The sequence below is a fragment of the Bubalus kerabau genome, chromosome 10 (assembly GCF_029407905.1).
Source record: "Bubalus kerabau isolate K-KA32 ecotype Philippines breed swamp buffalo chromosome 10, PCC_UOA_SB_1v2, whole genome shotgun sequence".
Lineage (NCBI taxonomy): Eukaryota > Metazoa > Chordata > Mammalia > Artiodactyla > Bovidae > Bubalus > Bubalus kerabau.
Window position 1 is genome coordinate 8,079,565 of NC_073633.1, and position 15,976 is coordinate 8,095,540.

A 15,976-nucleotide genomic window follows, 5' to 3' on the forward strand; every position below is an offset into this window, starting at 1 on the left:
GGTATTATTTTTCTATATTCCATATATATGCATTAATATATAGTGCTTGTTTATCTCTTTTTGATTTCGTGCTATTTAATTGTTAAACTCCATTGTAACCTGAGACATTAGGTCCTCTGTTGAGTTGGTGGTGCTTGTTCTACAAACATTTGGAGATTGGAGTTGCTGGCTTGTTTTTCTGCTTGATTCACCATTAGCTTGTTTGTGGATATTATTTTTACAACAGCCTTTCTCCGGTTAGTAGGGTGAAGGTCATGATCCACAAGTAAATAATTTTCTAGGTGAAAGAACCTTTCACTCTTCCCAGTGGCCAGTGTGGTAGGTGGAGGCTAGTCCACTTTCTGATCCATAAACCAGTTTTCTGACGATACTCTTGGAACCACTTTCTGCACTTGATACCTAAACCTGATTTTAGAGACTCGCTATATTTATCTCACAGTCTGCAGCCATCTTCTCCTCTACCTGTTTTGAGCTTAGTTTCCCCACCAATCTGCCATCTGTCTTTCAAGTAGTCTTCAAATTCTAGTTCACTGATGGCTCCTCTCCCTATGTCTTAGCACTGCTGCGTTTTTATTCATTATATTTTGTATCTGTGGTTTACAACCATGAATCCAATAAGATGAAGTAACCTTCTACCCAGAATAACACATATATACTGACACTTCAGGGCCCCCTGACACTAACCAACCTGCCGGGGAGAGTGGACACAAGAAAATGTCACTGACTCACTGGCCTTCATTCACTCCAGCTTTTCCAAGAAAATATATCTGAATCCCCACTTCACAGCTTTCCCCTGACCTTCCATCCACTTTTCAAGGTCTCCTAGACTCTCTGTTAGTGGCTCATCCCTTACCTGGTTAAACTGCCAAGACCACTACAGGAGTATGTCAGATGCTAACACAGATGTATCAATACCTTGGCTTTGCATTGCTTTTATAGCCACAGGTATAAACTGAAAAAGATGAAAATGTCTTCAAGAAAGATCCAAAAGAAAGCAAGGCAGACAGGATACTGCCAGGCAACAAAGCAGCTGGGTGGGAGAGGACCCTCAGGCCAACAGCCTCAGCTGCAAACAATCACAGGGAGTGATGAATGGTGTTGCAAAGGGTCATCATTACCCTCAGGGATGGGGACAGCCTAAGATGATAATGAATATGTTTGAGGAGAATAATATAACCTCATCTGGTATGGATGGGTGGCATCGCATCTAGGCTGCTGGATAGGAGAACATGTTGACATTATTTATAGCTACAATGCAGAGCAATGACAGAGATCCATTGTAAACAATGCCTTCCAAGGCAGCTGCTTTCCATTAAAACCTTGTAACAGAAAAGAGTGTACAAAGGGTGCCTTAGGATGGTGACATTAAAGAGGGCTGTCATCTATGCTAAATCTGGGACTCATTTGCGTTCCTATTTTTATTTCCATTTACATTTTTTTTAATATCTGAGCAAACTTTCTAATTTTTTTCAACAGTATTTTTTTTTTCTTAAGTATGCTTCTATTTAGAGCTCTCACTACTTGAAAATGGGCCAAACTACACTTTTTTTTTTTTTTCAAAAAGTAAGGAAATTTGGTATAAGATGCTCTCCCCAAGTCCCCAGAAAAAATATTTTTCTCTAAAGAGATCTTTAATTCATAAGTCTATTAAGGAATTGCCATTCCCAAAAGAGGAGTTTTACTTTACCTGAATATAGGTTAAAAGGTCATTATCAGTTTTTTTTAAAATCTGATTATAAGTAAAAAGAAGCTCTTAAAGTCCTGAGGGTAGAATATATTAATCATGAAACATGACCTAGATAAGTCCCTGTGTACCTAGTTCCAATCACTAGTTGTAAAACTACAGGGTCTTGACATCAGAGGAAATGAGAGCCCCTAAAGTGAGTAATATTGCAAAATTCTGGTAGACAAAGAGGTTCTGGACTATGATTCTACTTCAAAATGATTTGCTCAAGTTTGACTTTGGAAGCCAAAGAAAAGTTTTACAACAGAATAGGTGCAAATCTATTGTAAGCTCTCCTTTCCTGGTGGCCCCCTCCTGTCTGCTGGGAGATGCCAGTCCTGTTGCTTTGAGTTCAACACATGGGCTCATGCCAGCCTCCCCTGTAGGGAATTCTCTGTCTCCTTTGATCTCGTCAAGATGTTTCCAGGAAGCCATAGACTTTTCTATTTCTGCACCACTTGGCTGAACATCTAGTCCTTTCACAACTCTCCTACTGTCTCCCCTTGCTTTTTCGCCTTGTCTGGGTTTTTCATCACTCTCCCCATCACCAACACAGTCTACACCCACAGTTTATCTTGTTGTGCTCTTTGATACAGGGCACTGGGGAGATGATCCCCCCAGAATCAGTTCTGTGGTTTACAAATCCAACAGACCATCTTTAAACATGGATTCAGGTTGGAGTGTTAGAATAGAGCCAAGTGCAGGTCTTGGAGTTAGGCTTCCATCAGTCAATGCTGGGCTTTGTCACCCATTGAGCATGTCACTTACACAAGTCACTAAGCCTCTTTGACTTGCAGTTTATTTGCCTATGAAAGGGAGAAAATAATGTTGCCTACTTAACAGGGTTATTGTAAGATAAATGAGTTCATCCATATGGTGACTTTATACAATAAATTCTCAGCAATTGTTAGCATATTACTCCTCCTAAATGACTTTATACTTAATGGCAGAAATCAAAGCACAAAGAAAAAGAGGCAAGACATTTATACCCATGAGACAAGACTCAACAAAAGCCAGTTGAGGGATTTTTATTCAACTCTTCACAGAGGCTTTTGATTTTCCTTGTTGAGCTATTAGTTAAGTATGGCCATTAACATTACTCATATGTTGTTAAATACTGGGGAAGCCAGGCCCCTCTTAGAGCTCATCACATAGGAACAGGTCTTGATTTTGTCTCCCAGCCTTATCCTCAGCTCTCCAAAGAGTTCTCAACAGAATAGGCTGACGTTGCTTAATGATGTTTCATCATACCCTCTTGCAAAAAGTCAAGATTTGTCTTTGTGATACTTCAAACTAACTAGTTATTTCCTCAAAACCTTAAAATCATTATCCGTGTGTGTGTGTGTGTGTGTGTGTGTGTGTGTGTGTGTCAGTTGCTTAGTCATGTCTGACACTTTGTGACCCCATAGACTGTAGCTCGCCAGGCTCTTCAGTCCATGGGAGTGGACTGGCAAGAATACTGGAGTGGGTTGCCATTCCCTTCTCCATGTTTTGTATGTGTCTGTGGCCAATTATGGTAAAATATAAATAAATAAATAAAAGTTTAAGGTAAAATGCAATCATTTAAAGTATTGCTCACCTCAATTTCCCCCTCAAAGTAGACCAAGCCTGCTTTATGAGAAATCTAGTTTCTCATACAGCAGGTGAGTTCTTCAATTTTGGGAGGGGCAGAAATTCCTGCCTCAGACACAGTATCAATATATTGAGAACAATTATTATAAGGTACTTCAGACGAGTAAGAGAATGAAAAGAATCAAATTAAGTGAGATTAAGAGCATGTCTTGTGGGCTTCCTGGGTGACTTAGTGGTAAAGAATCTGCCTGCCAATGCAGGAGATGCAGGTTTGATCCCTGGGTTGGCAAGATTCTCAGGAGAAGGAAATGGCAACCAACTCCAGGATTCTCCCTGGAAAATCCCCTCAACATAAGAGCCTGGTGGGCTATAGTCCATGAGGTCAGAAAGAGTTGGGCATGACTTAGCAACTAAAACAACAAGAGCATATCTTATGTCCCAGGGTGTTGAAGGTAGGATTTTGGTTGGGAAGGTACTGCAAAGAGTTCAAATTTAGAGGAGAGAATTAGAGCACAAAGAGGGCAGAGACAAGTAAGCAGATGGAGTCACAGTGACTGCTATAGTCCAATGAATTTAAGTATCACCTTTATCATAGCACATGGGTGGATCTGGCTGTTTCATAAATCCCAGAGCTAGGTATAACCATTATGGCTCCAAACATCTCAGCTGCTTATTTCAAAATTCACCTCCACTGATCATTCAACCTGAAATTCTCACTATATCATCATTCTGATTAAAAGGTCAATCCATTCATTTAGCCAACACTCCAGAGCACTCTATATAAACCAAGACCAACATAAAAGTGAGTCTCTGCTATCAAGTCTGTTATTTAATAAATTAGATAAGAAAACAAATTATTATCAGGTGATCAGTGAACATACCATGAGCCAACCCTACAGGGGGATGTCTGGAACATTTCACAGAGGAGACAGCATTTAGGATGTTTTGCAAAGAATGAGGAATTCAGTTGTACAAGTTTTAGGGAAGTTGAATTTCAACCAGTAGAGCAATTAACAAAAGCAAATGTGTGAAATTCATTTGAGTCATGAGAGAAAGTGTTCAGAGAATAAAATAGTTCAGCCTAACTGACCCTGGGGTGTCTGTTTCAGGGTTAGGGCCGGAGTAATGCTGTGGAAGTTAAGCTTGAGAGAAAAAAGTAGAGAAAGCAAACTGTGAAGAACCTTGCCAGACTCCATAAAGAGTTTGAAAGAACTTCATCTGGATTTAATGATTGAAACTCAAGACTGCAAGCAAGGAAAACCAGAGCTATTCCAATAATTATGTATGAAATTATAAGAATAAGGCAGAGGTTGCAGATAGAGATAGGGAAATACTTGAGTCTTCACATATCTAAATACATACTGGACATTTCACTTTTGGTATCTTGTCGACTTTGCAAACATGACATATACAGAGTGAAATTCATTACATTTCCAACCAAATATATTCCTTCTGTTTTCCTATCTTGCTTAGTGGTTCTGCATCCATCCAGTCTTCCAGCCTAGAAACAAGTGAAAACTCTAACATTCTTCTCCCCTCCTGCCCCTCCTCTCCAATTGGTCACCAAACACTATTGATTTTAATGGGATAGAGAGGTAAATTGGGAAATAAAAGGGAAAATTGCTCAAGATCAACATGAAATCACAAGCGCTATCTGATCTTTTATGTCTGAGGTCTGACTGGTTAGAAAGAATTGACTCTCCACTAAAGCCTGAAAGCATATAGTCACAAGAACAGTGGTGACTCTTGAAGGCAACCCTCTTTCCCCTGCTGAGGGCTTGCATCACTTCCAAACTCTCCACTGAGCTGCAATGAGGTTGATGATCTTACCTACTCTTCCGTTACCTTTTTAATCTAAAAAAAACAAAGCTATTTTAAAGATCCTGGATCCTTGACAAGAACAAAGTCAATATTTTGCAAAGACTTGGGTAAAAGTGAGCTAATAAAAGCCACTTAGTAATATTTCTCAGATAGGTACAACCTCGAGGTTAAATCTGAAGGTAAAATTGGTTTCAGAAGCAGAGAGAGAAATACAAACCACTAACAAACCTCATTTAGAAGCATGGGGATGGAGGGAGGTGAAGAGCAAAGAAAAATATATAAACACAAATATGAGATAGAGAAAATTAAAATACTAATTGTAAGAGAATGCTTACAAAGTTTCAAAGTCTATGCAAATAAAATCCAAAAATGAGAAAGACAATATACATTACTAAATAGCTCAGTTGGTAAAGAATCTGCCTGCAACGCAGGAAACCCTGGTTCAATTCCTGGGTTGGGAAGATCACCTGGAGAAGGGAAAGGCTACCCACTCCATTATTCTGGACTGGAGAATTCCGTGGACTGTATAGTCCATGGGGTCACAAAAAGTCGGACATGACTGAGCTACTTTCACTTTCAAAACTGACACTAAAAATAAGAAGTAGGAAAAAACCACAATGTTATCCAAAACTTTCCTCACAAAAAGCACCTATACAGATAATGTCACAGGTGAGTTCTAAAAAACCTTCAAAGAACAATTTCAATTGTTTAAAATTTTCCAACACAGATGGAGAGAACACAAATTGCCGATTTTTTTCAAAAGCCTGCATGATAGTGAAACAGAAATCTGATAAATATAGCAGGAAAAAAAAACACTATAATCTAATCCAATTCATGAATATTAATAAAAAAAAATTCTATATAAAGAGATAAGCAGATAGAAGCCAGAATTACCCTAAAAGAATGATGTATCACTAACCATGCCAAGGATGATTCAATATTAAGGCACATACTAATATAATTCACTCTCTCAACAAGTTAAAAGGATAAAAGCATGTATATTATCAGCTATACAGATGCTGAAATTGCATTCATCTTTATAACATGGTATGGAAGAAGAATTTTAATTTTTAATAAATGATAAATATATAGAAACTCCATTGCCTGATAAAATACATATATCTCATGTCAAATGCCAACCATTCTGCATGCTAAATACTTATCAAATACTTAGAAGAGTTTTGGGGGAGATATTTAGTACCATACATGTGTTAACTACTACTACTTATAATTATCACAGCCATTACTGGAAACATTTCCCAAAAAAGTAATAAAAACACATTATTGTCACTATTTAACACTGTTTTGAAAGTATTCAATTAAATTAGCTAAGAGAAATAAAAGACAAATCTTAGAAAAAAGTTGAACACTCACCATTTTAGAATATACAATTTCATACCTGTAAACCCCCAGCAATTCAAGTGAAAGAATAGAAATGGTAATAGAATCCAGTGATGTATCTGGTTATTATATTAATATATCAGAATCAATAGATTTTTTATATGACAACAATAACCAATTACAAAATATAAGAGAAAAACTCATTACAACATAAACAAAAGGATAAAATATGTGGATGTGAAATTTGCAAGAGATGACCTCATTGTAGATAAAGAAATGTTTGAAACACTGAAGATGAATACACAGGATGATGGATAAATAGGAAGATTTGCCTTATTCTTGGGTTCCAAGATTCAAGTTGTAAAGATAAATTTTCTCATTAATTTTGAAGTTGAATAAGTTGATTCTTAAGATCATATATAATCAAAACTTTCCATTAAAACAAGAGAGTCATGGGGACTAGCCTAACCAGATAATAAAGCATTACAAACATATCACAAACGGAATGGTACCAATGTCTGCAAAAAGAGCAGAGATTAGCATTCAGAAACAGGCCTAAATACATAAGGAACTTGTTGTAGAATAAATTTGGCATTCCAAGCCAATTCATGATATTGAGATAACTACCCACTGTTCTGGAAAAACTTTTTTTTTTTCTTATAAGATCATATTATACTCTCAGGAAGCATTTAACAGGAGGCTTCTTGTGTGCTGTTTTGGATCTGTCATTAATCCTCTGTTCCTTATTAATTCCTGAATATTCAGGAATTAAGAGGAGTGGCAAACCACTCCTGGGGCTGAAGAATGCATGCATTTCCTTTGTTAGCTTTCCCATACGGTGAAAAGTATCTATTTACAACCCTCTTCCTTTTTATGGACCATATGGTAAAAGTGATTATTTACAACCCTCTCTCTTTGATATGGATTGTCTTATGTTTCCTTGATAATTTGTAAGTCTGGACTTTTGATCTTTATCTTTGCTGAAAAAATACCTTGTAAGACAGTATATATACCCACACTATGTTGAATAAAACACCCTTGTTCCATCAGAGCTTGGGTCCCCGTGTCTTTCTTTCTCTCTCTCTCTTTCTCTCTCTCTCTCTCTCTCTCTCTCTCTCTCTCAGGCTAATTCTTTGGCACACAGAAGCCCGCTGAGCTCACTTTCTTGCCCGGGTTTGCAAAGCCCCTCGAGAGGGTGCCCTGTGCCTACGTGAAGCAGTCCAAGCCCTGTGTCAAGGGCTTTACCGGTTTTCTGCATAAACCAGAGAATATCAGCCTCTTTCTCTCTCTCTTTTACTTTCTTATCATCGACTCCAGACCACCAGGTTTCAGTCCATTAAAGGACCCCAACATTATACTAGATACTTTCTATACTAGTGTAAATTCCAAAATGATCAAATATTTAAATCTTTGTTTTTGTAGTAAACCTATAGTAAAACTACAAAGTAATCGGCCCATTGTGCTGTGTGATACCAGAAGTGTGTCTCCTTTGCAAGAGGGAACGTCAAGGTCTCAGCTGGTGCTCAGAAAAACCTCCCTGGAACTGCTGCTGTAGGCACTGCTTTGCAATGCTCCCAAGTCTGCTTCCTCCACTACTCAGAACCACGGGTTCCAACGGCATTTTCTTTTATTTTCTTCCAAGTTACAGTTCACTCAAAACAGGTAATAAAATAAGCACTAGAATAAGTTTCCTAAAGATAGAGACCATGATTTTCCTAGTTCTTGGAACACAATGGATATTCCTCATTTTCAGGTCTGAACCCCAAGCCCACCCTCATGGACAGCAATCTCATGCTTCGGGACGCTCTCTAGACCTTTGCCCACCCTTCCTTCCATACTTCCTTCCCGTGCACTGTCCTTATCTTCTTATCTCTATTTGGAAAAGTTGACTTCACCATTTCAGATCCCTGTTTTCTATGCTTCAAATACTCCCTAGAAGCACCTCTTGAACTGACAGTGTGTTCTGTGTAATGTGTTCTTTCTTCAAATAAATTTCAGGGCACTAAATATTCTGAAACTGTTTTAACTACACCAAGAAATATGCAACCCTAAAACATCAGTTTGAAAAAGAAAACATCAGGAATTGACAATCGGTTGTGTTTAGGGCCAGTTATAAAATGCCAAAATGTGATTGATCAACATATCAAAAACTACGTGCACACATAAGGACTAAAACTAGAAGGAAAATGAACACAGTGACACAGTTATGCTAGCACAGCAGAACGTTGGTTAAGTTTCTTCCTTTTAACTTTTTTACTATTTTGCAACATAAATAGAAATATAAGTTTTTCCATTTTTAAAATATCTTCATAAACAAATAAAACAAACCAAAATGTGTCACTATTATATTTCCTGTCTGTTCTTAACCACTTTACTCACATACACACTTTATAAAACAATGTTCTGTAAACTGCTTTGCTAATTTAGCTTTAGATATTAAGCATTCCACATCACTTAAAATCTTTAAGAATATTTTACTAGTTACATAATAATCCAAAGAAAGACTGTGTCATAATTTTGCTTACTTATTCCACTGTGATAGGTGATGACGACTTTGGCTTTCCAGATGCCTCAGTGGTAAAGAACCTGCCTGCTGACGCAAGTTCAATCCCTGGGTCGGGGAGATCCCCTGGAATAGGAAGCGCCAACCATTTCTAGTATTCTTGCCTGGAAAACTCCATGGACAGAGGAGACTGGTGGGCTACAGGCCAGGGGGTCACAAAGAGTCAGAGTCGACACAACTGAGAGACAGAGCATGCATGCACATTCCGCTATAGTTGGACATTTGGAGGTTATAGTAGCAAAAGATTTTAGACAAATGCTGTAATAGCAATAATAGCATGTCTGACAATTTATTCAGATAATTCCATGTGTAAAAATCTGCTAGCTCAAATTAAGATTTTCTATCTGGATATTTATATTAGAAAGTTGGTTTCAATGATTTTATTGATTAACATTAGCCATGCACTATCAAACACAATTCTCATCTTTGGTATTCCTTCTTGACAGGTATGACAGGGTAGGCCATCTTAGCTGAGTCTTTAAAAACTGATAAATGAGGATTTCAAGAGACCAGTTCACTGGCTTATTCCTAAAAACTTGGATTCTCACATCTTCTAACTCATTCTATGGGACCTTAGGTGAAAACCTAAACAAAAATAACTACACTTGAGAAGAGCATACAAAAATCCCCCAGAAGGCCCTCAGTTCTCCTAAAGTGAAGGACGTAGCAAAGTCATTCTAAACTTACTGTAGCTCAGAATCACCTGGGTGGGGAGTGGGGCCTTGTTAAACACAGACAGCTGGGCCCCACCTCCAGTGTTTCAGTAGGTGGGAGGATCCCTACAGTTTGTGTGACTACCACCTCCCTGTGGCTGATCTGGGAACCACTTAGAGAATCATCGCACTGAATTGTTATGTTAAGTGCCTGCCATGTCCCAAGTACCGACCCAGGTGCACAGAGACAGCTGTAAACAGGCAAGTTTAATGTTCTCACAAAGCTTATCACCTAATAAACAGACACTAGGCAAAAAGCAAGTATGCAAATGAGCAGAATTTTCTGACAATGCCATGTTAAATCCTCTTAGAGACTCTCTCGGGCAAGAATCAACACCTCCAAAAACAAAGTGCTGGTACCTATTGCCATCTGTGTCCTTTCTCTCTGGCTGCTATAGAGTCTAAGTCAGCAGAACCAATCAAACTACCTGTTTATGTTTTAGCAAATTCCTACTCAAACTAGGCAAAAAGACAAAAAGACCACCCCTAGGCAAAAAAAAAAAAAAAACCCACTGTTGAAGAACAAAGGCAAGAATCCATCTTCTGTTCACAGTTCTGAAAAGCACTTTTGTATCAAAAAACTGAATTCTCACTGCCACTCCTACTCAAGACCTAATTATACATAAAGAGACTATATCGAGGTATAAAACGAAGTTACACATGCAAGTTATATATACAAACCACCTGACTTAGCAGAATCAATGGAAATGCTACCAGCAACTCTTGCGCTAAAACTGCTTCCAACAAAATGGAAATGAAATACTTAAGTGAATTAAATATCATGCTATCTACTTGACATTTACAAAATGCGTTCTTTTCAAACTCATTTGTAGTTAGGGATTAAAAGACCTTAGACAACAGAGATCATCCTACCCCACCTATCGTGCCCCCATGGATCACTACAGGATTGTCTTAAAGATCTCTAAATGCCCTGTTCCCTTTTACATCTACAAACAGCATTAAAAGAAGACTTAATAAATGGACTTTGGTATAAATAACTGGTATAAATAACTAAATGAGCTTCTTAGCACATTTACTTGCCTTTTGCCATTGCTTTAGAGCCGAAGAGCTCATTTCACAGTTTTATAGCTTCAGAGCTGGCTTTTAAACATGCTGTAAACATGATTCAGAATAAAATACACATTTTTACAGTTAACCAGTATACCCAAATAGGTACACATCTCCTACAAAATTTTACAAAATAATATTCACTCCCACCACACATGAAACATGATGATATTTTCATTCCATTTCCTTTGTTTTCAATGCCAATGGAACCCATTAAATTTATTTTACAACCTAATGGGTCACAGCCCATAGTTCAAAAGATATCTGTTCTAGGATATATATAAAATCCATGCAAAACAACTCAAAAGAAATAACCCAGGTTATTCTTACCTCAAGTTTTTAGAGACAGAAGGGGATGAGAAAAACTATTTGCACCATTTTCTTTTTTTGTTTTGTTTTGTTTTGATTGGAGGCTAATTACTTTACAATATTGTGGTGATTTTTGCGTACATTGACATGAATCAGCCATGGGTGTACATGTGTCCCCCATCCTGAATCCCCCTCCCACCTCCCTCCCCGTCCCATCCCTCTGGGTCATCCCAGTGCACCAGCCTTGAGCACCCTGCCTCATGCATCTGGACTGGTGATCTATTTCACATATGATAATATACATGTTTCAACATTTTCATGCAGCTCAGGCTCCAAGAACCACCCCTTCCTCCCCACACAGGACGTGTGTTTTAGTACCTAATCTGTGCCAGGTGTATAATCTCCACCTGTGTCTTTCTTTAGTGAAACAGCAAACTTTAAGCCACTGTCATGATCCAGATCAAGTCTGATCAATAGGACCTTCAGTGAGGGTGGAAATGTCCCATATCTGTGCTGTCCAGGACAGTACCATTAGCCTCAAGTGACTATTGATCACTCAAAAGGTGACGAGTGTGACTGAGAAGCTAGATTTCTATTTTGCCTAATTTATTTTTAAGTAGACACTTGAGTCTAGGGGCTCCCACAGCAGACAGAGCAGACATAGATTGTCCTTAAGTATTCACCACATCTCTACAGTGAAGATTTTTGCCAGACAAATTAATATTGAACTTTCTGCCCTCCTAGAAACCTAGCAACCAAAAATGTTTCTTTAGGATTCAAAATCATTTCACTTAGGGATTATAGAGATTTCTTCCATGATCAAAGGACGTGCCTTTTCTACCAATTTGTTCTACACAGTGAGCAGACTTAGCTAAATCATGGGAAATATGCCCTATTTGGCATGTGCCCTGCCCATGGAGGTTTGGCTGCTCTGCTTGATTCTCACACTAGTTGAGTGCCCTGAGGGTATTTGACTTATCCCCACCTGTGATTCTGCCAGGAGAGACCAAAGAAAACAGCCCTGCCGTGAGAGCTGATCCACAAGCATTACCATTCACCTTGTTTGCTCCTTTCAGCAGCTTGGACAGTACACACCTGCTACAGAATGGTAATGTTCAACAAAGACATGTCCTCCCTAGAATTTCTACAAGGGAAATTTCCCTTTGATCTCTTAATAGTGGCATGTGTTCTGATGTCGGCTTTTATAAATGGCTTCGACAACTGGAGCTCTGATTTCAAGGTGGCCAGGTGTGTCTGCACCATGACTTCACCCTCTGCTAGCTGGCACAGCATTGAAAGTTTAGTGGTTTTTGCATTTCACAGCAAGTGTAGGAACCATGCCTTCCAACTGAGTGCCCCAACCTCCTCTACTCCCTAGATGTTCACTGGGACCCATGATCTAAGAGGACTACCTCTAGAGCAAGCCATGCATGTTGATCAAGGCTGGTTTAAGGCAAAGTTGCAAACAAGCAAAACTCATCTACCACTACATTTATCTCCTCTAGTGTCACCCTCAGTCCCATTAAATGTTGTTCTCCAAGTCCCCAGTCCCTTCCTACCACCCAGGTTCTCTTCTGAGATACAACAACCCAGATGTAACACTCTACTTTCAATGGGCAGATCACCATCAAGAACCTCTCCCCAATCTCTTGTTCTTAAAACTTACTCCAGGTGCAATATTTAGGACCTTACTAGATAAAGCACTTTAATAAAGTAACATACCCAAGCTATGAATCTAACAAAAACAAACTTGTACCTAGGTACAATGGCCTCATAGAAATAATGCCTTAAGTCATTTTATTGTTAAATTTTTTGTGCCTTATAGAAGATATGTTTTGACTTGCAAACATTTGGGAACTCTTTGATCATATAAAAAGAGACTTTCTATAGCTACAGAGATATCAGTAATACATCAAACTTCACTGCCTCAAAAATCCAAATAATTGATACGTATCTGCTGTGGAGTAAATAGTAATTTTGCTGGGTAATGTTGCATGAAGTCTTCTGGGTTTCCTAAGTGCAGTTAAACTTATCTGATTCAAGTTAGAAACATGTTTTAGGCAAGACATTTCTCAAACTTAGCCTTGTAGATGACGATCTATTTAAACGTAGAAAGGAGGGCAAACAGTAGAGCCAGGTCTATCAGATGTCCTAATCCACAGACCATCTCAACCTGAGCAACACACGTAATAGACCATGACTCAACTTGGAATTTCAAATGATGAAAATCAAGGATGTTCTCTAAAATACATTAACTGGTTTCAATCTTCAGAAGAGTTACTGGTACCATAGTGAAAGGATACCAAAGATTATCCACATTATAATACTGATAATTCCTTTGCTAGATCTATGAGTCTCAGACATCACTTCTCAAAAGCATGTTTCTGGAAGTATACCCCACTCACCACTCTGCTTAAGGACTTCCCCACAAAGGCCTTCCCCACCACGGATCCATCAAAACAAGAACTTGTGAACAACATCAGTTCAGTCAGTCAGTTCAATCATTCAGTTGTGGATTAAGGCTAACTCTTTGCGACCCCATGGACTATAGTATGCCAGGCCTCCCTGTCCATCACCAACTTCCAGAGTTTACTCAAACCCATGCCTGTTGAGTCGGTGATGCCATCCAACCATCTCATCCTTTGTCGTCCCCTTCTCCTCCTGCCTTCAATCTTTCCCAGCATCAGGGTCTTTTCACATGAGTCAGTTCTTCCCAGTAGGTGGCCAAAGTATTGGAGTTTCAGCTTCAACATTAGTCCTTCCAATGAATATTCAAGACTGAATATCTCCTTTAGGATGAACTGGTTGGATCTCCTTGCTGTCCAAGGGACTCTCAAGAGTCTTCTCCAACACCACAGTTCAAAACCATCAATTCTTCTGCACTCAACTTTCTTTATAGTCCAACTCTCACATCCTTACATGACTACTGGAAAAACCATAGCTTCAACTAGATGGACCTTTGTTGGCAAAGTAATGCCTCTGCTTTTTAATAAGCTGTCTCTGTTGGTCATAACTTTTCTTCCAAGGAGTAAGCATCTTTTTATTTCATGGCCACAGTCAGCATCTGCAGTGAATTTGGAGCCCCCCAAAATTAAATCTGCCACTGTTTCCACTGTTTCCCCATCTGATGATGGGATGAGATGCCATGATCTTAGTTTTCTGAATGTTGAGCTTTAAGCCAACTTTTTACTTACCTCTTTCACTTTCATCAAGAGACTCTTTAGTTCTTCTTCACTTTCTGCCATAAGGGTGGTGTCATCTGCATATCTGAGGTTATTGATATTTCTCCCAGCAATCTTGATTCCAGCTTGTGCTTCATCCAGCCCAGCGTTTCTCATGATGTATTCTGCATATAAGTTAAATAAGCAAGGTGAAAGTATACAGTGACATGAAATTGCAAGAATTTGCTTTGTCTGTCACATCTAAGAATTTTCAACACATTCTTTTCTTCGACTTGATTCAATTCAGAGTACTCTCCAGTCTCTACAAGTCTTGGGCACACATGAGCACACATCAGCACTCGGATGTCTAATAGGCTCCCAAATTAACAGTTCAAGTCTGAGCCCTGATCCTACACTCCACAAACCTATTCTTCCCAGGCTTCCCCCACTACAGACTATGGCAAGGTCACTCTCTCAAAGGCTTCAAAACAAAGACACAGAATTCATCCTAAACTCCCCTCTTCAGCTCATACCCCACATCTAATCCAGCAGCAAAATATGAAGTCTCTACCTTCAAATTACACAATCACCACCTCCACCACTACCAGCTTGGGCCAGTCCACCATCATCTCTCACCTGATTATTACAAAGACTGTATAACCCCCTGCTTCCTCTCTGGATCTCCTACTTTCAATGCAAGAGACAGATTCTGTAACAATGTAGATCAGATGATGAACTCTTAAGGTCTTGCATTAACTTCCATCCCTCAGAACAAAAGGAAAGATTCTTATGGTCATCAATATAACCTTATCTGTCTCCTCCTCCTGCTTCTCACCTCCTCCCCTGCAATCCTGCCTCCGCCTTCCCCCGCCTCCTTGCCATTCCTCAAGGGTTTACACTTGCTGCCTTCTCTACCTCTCATCCTGTTCTTTCAGAGCTGAGGTTCTTCTCTCACCTCCTTCACCTGGGAAAGTTTGCAAATTTCACATTTTTAGTGAGATCTTCCCTGGACTTCTAATTGAAAATTGAAGCCACCTCCCTACACACACACACACACACACACACACACATACACACATTCACTTCCTTTCCCCTATTCTTGCTTTATCTTTATCTGGAGCACATAGACGTATATTGTATTTCATTCCTCTACCTCTTTACCGGATTTCTTCCCTATGTGCATATAAGGTCTGTGAAGACAGGAATATTTTTGTGCTCTGTTCCATTGTTGAATCCTCAGCTTCTAAAACAATACCGAGGCATAACAGGTGCTCAGTAAATATTTGGTGGACTGGAAAAACACAGATAAGTATGCAGCTTTTGTGAACTTGTGGCCCCCACCTGCACTCTTGTTTCAGGAGCTCACCTTTCCTTGCCATCTATCCAAGTGGTCCCAGCAAGGAGCTGACATGTGGGCATCCTTGCTACAGCTGCACATCACCTCTGTCTTGCTCCAGAGTCTCCCTTATCACATGAGGGCCACTTGTGTCCCCTGTGTCACTGTCGCCACCTCCATGTCCCTCACTGCATCAACCCCCCAGGCCTGCACCTCTGCTGCAGTGCCCCCTCTGGCATGAAGGCCCTGCCCTCCCCTTAATGATTCTGGACCCAACATGACCACAGGCCTTTTCCTCAATTCCTTGGGACAACTTCTTCACTTCCTAGTGCAGTTCTGAGCAAATGATAGAATTTCTCCACTCCTCAG

The 15,976-nt window shown here is 39.4% G+C and overlaps 1 long non-coding RNA gene across 3 annotated transcripts in view; it reads right to left on the reverse strand.

Annotated features, from left to right (window-relative positions):
* LOC129620802 (uncharacterized) overlaps window positions 1-15,150 on the reverse strand; it is a 174,548-nt gene extending 159,398 nt beyond the window's left edge. Inside the window, exons 1-2 of one of the 3 annotated variants that reach the window (XR_008698723.1) lie at window positions 14,908-15,150; window positions 14,305-14,456 (exon numbers count right to left, since the gene is read on the reverse strand). This is a non-coding gene — a long non-coding RNA (uncharacterized LOC129620802). The remainder of the gene's footprint in view (window positions 1-14,304; window positions 14,457-14,907) is intronic. The other 2 variants (XR_008698722.1, XR_008698721.1) reach the window with 2 other exon arrangements.
* Between the last annotated feature and the right edge of the window lie 826 nt (window positions 15,151-15,976).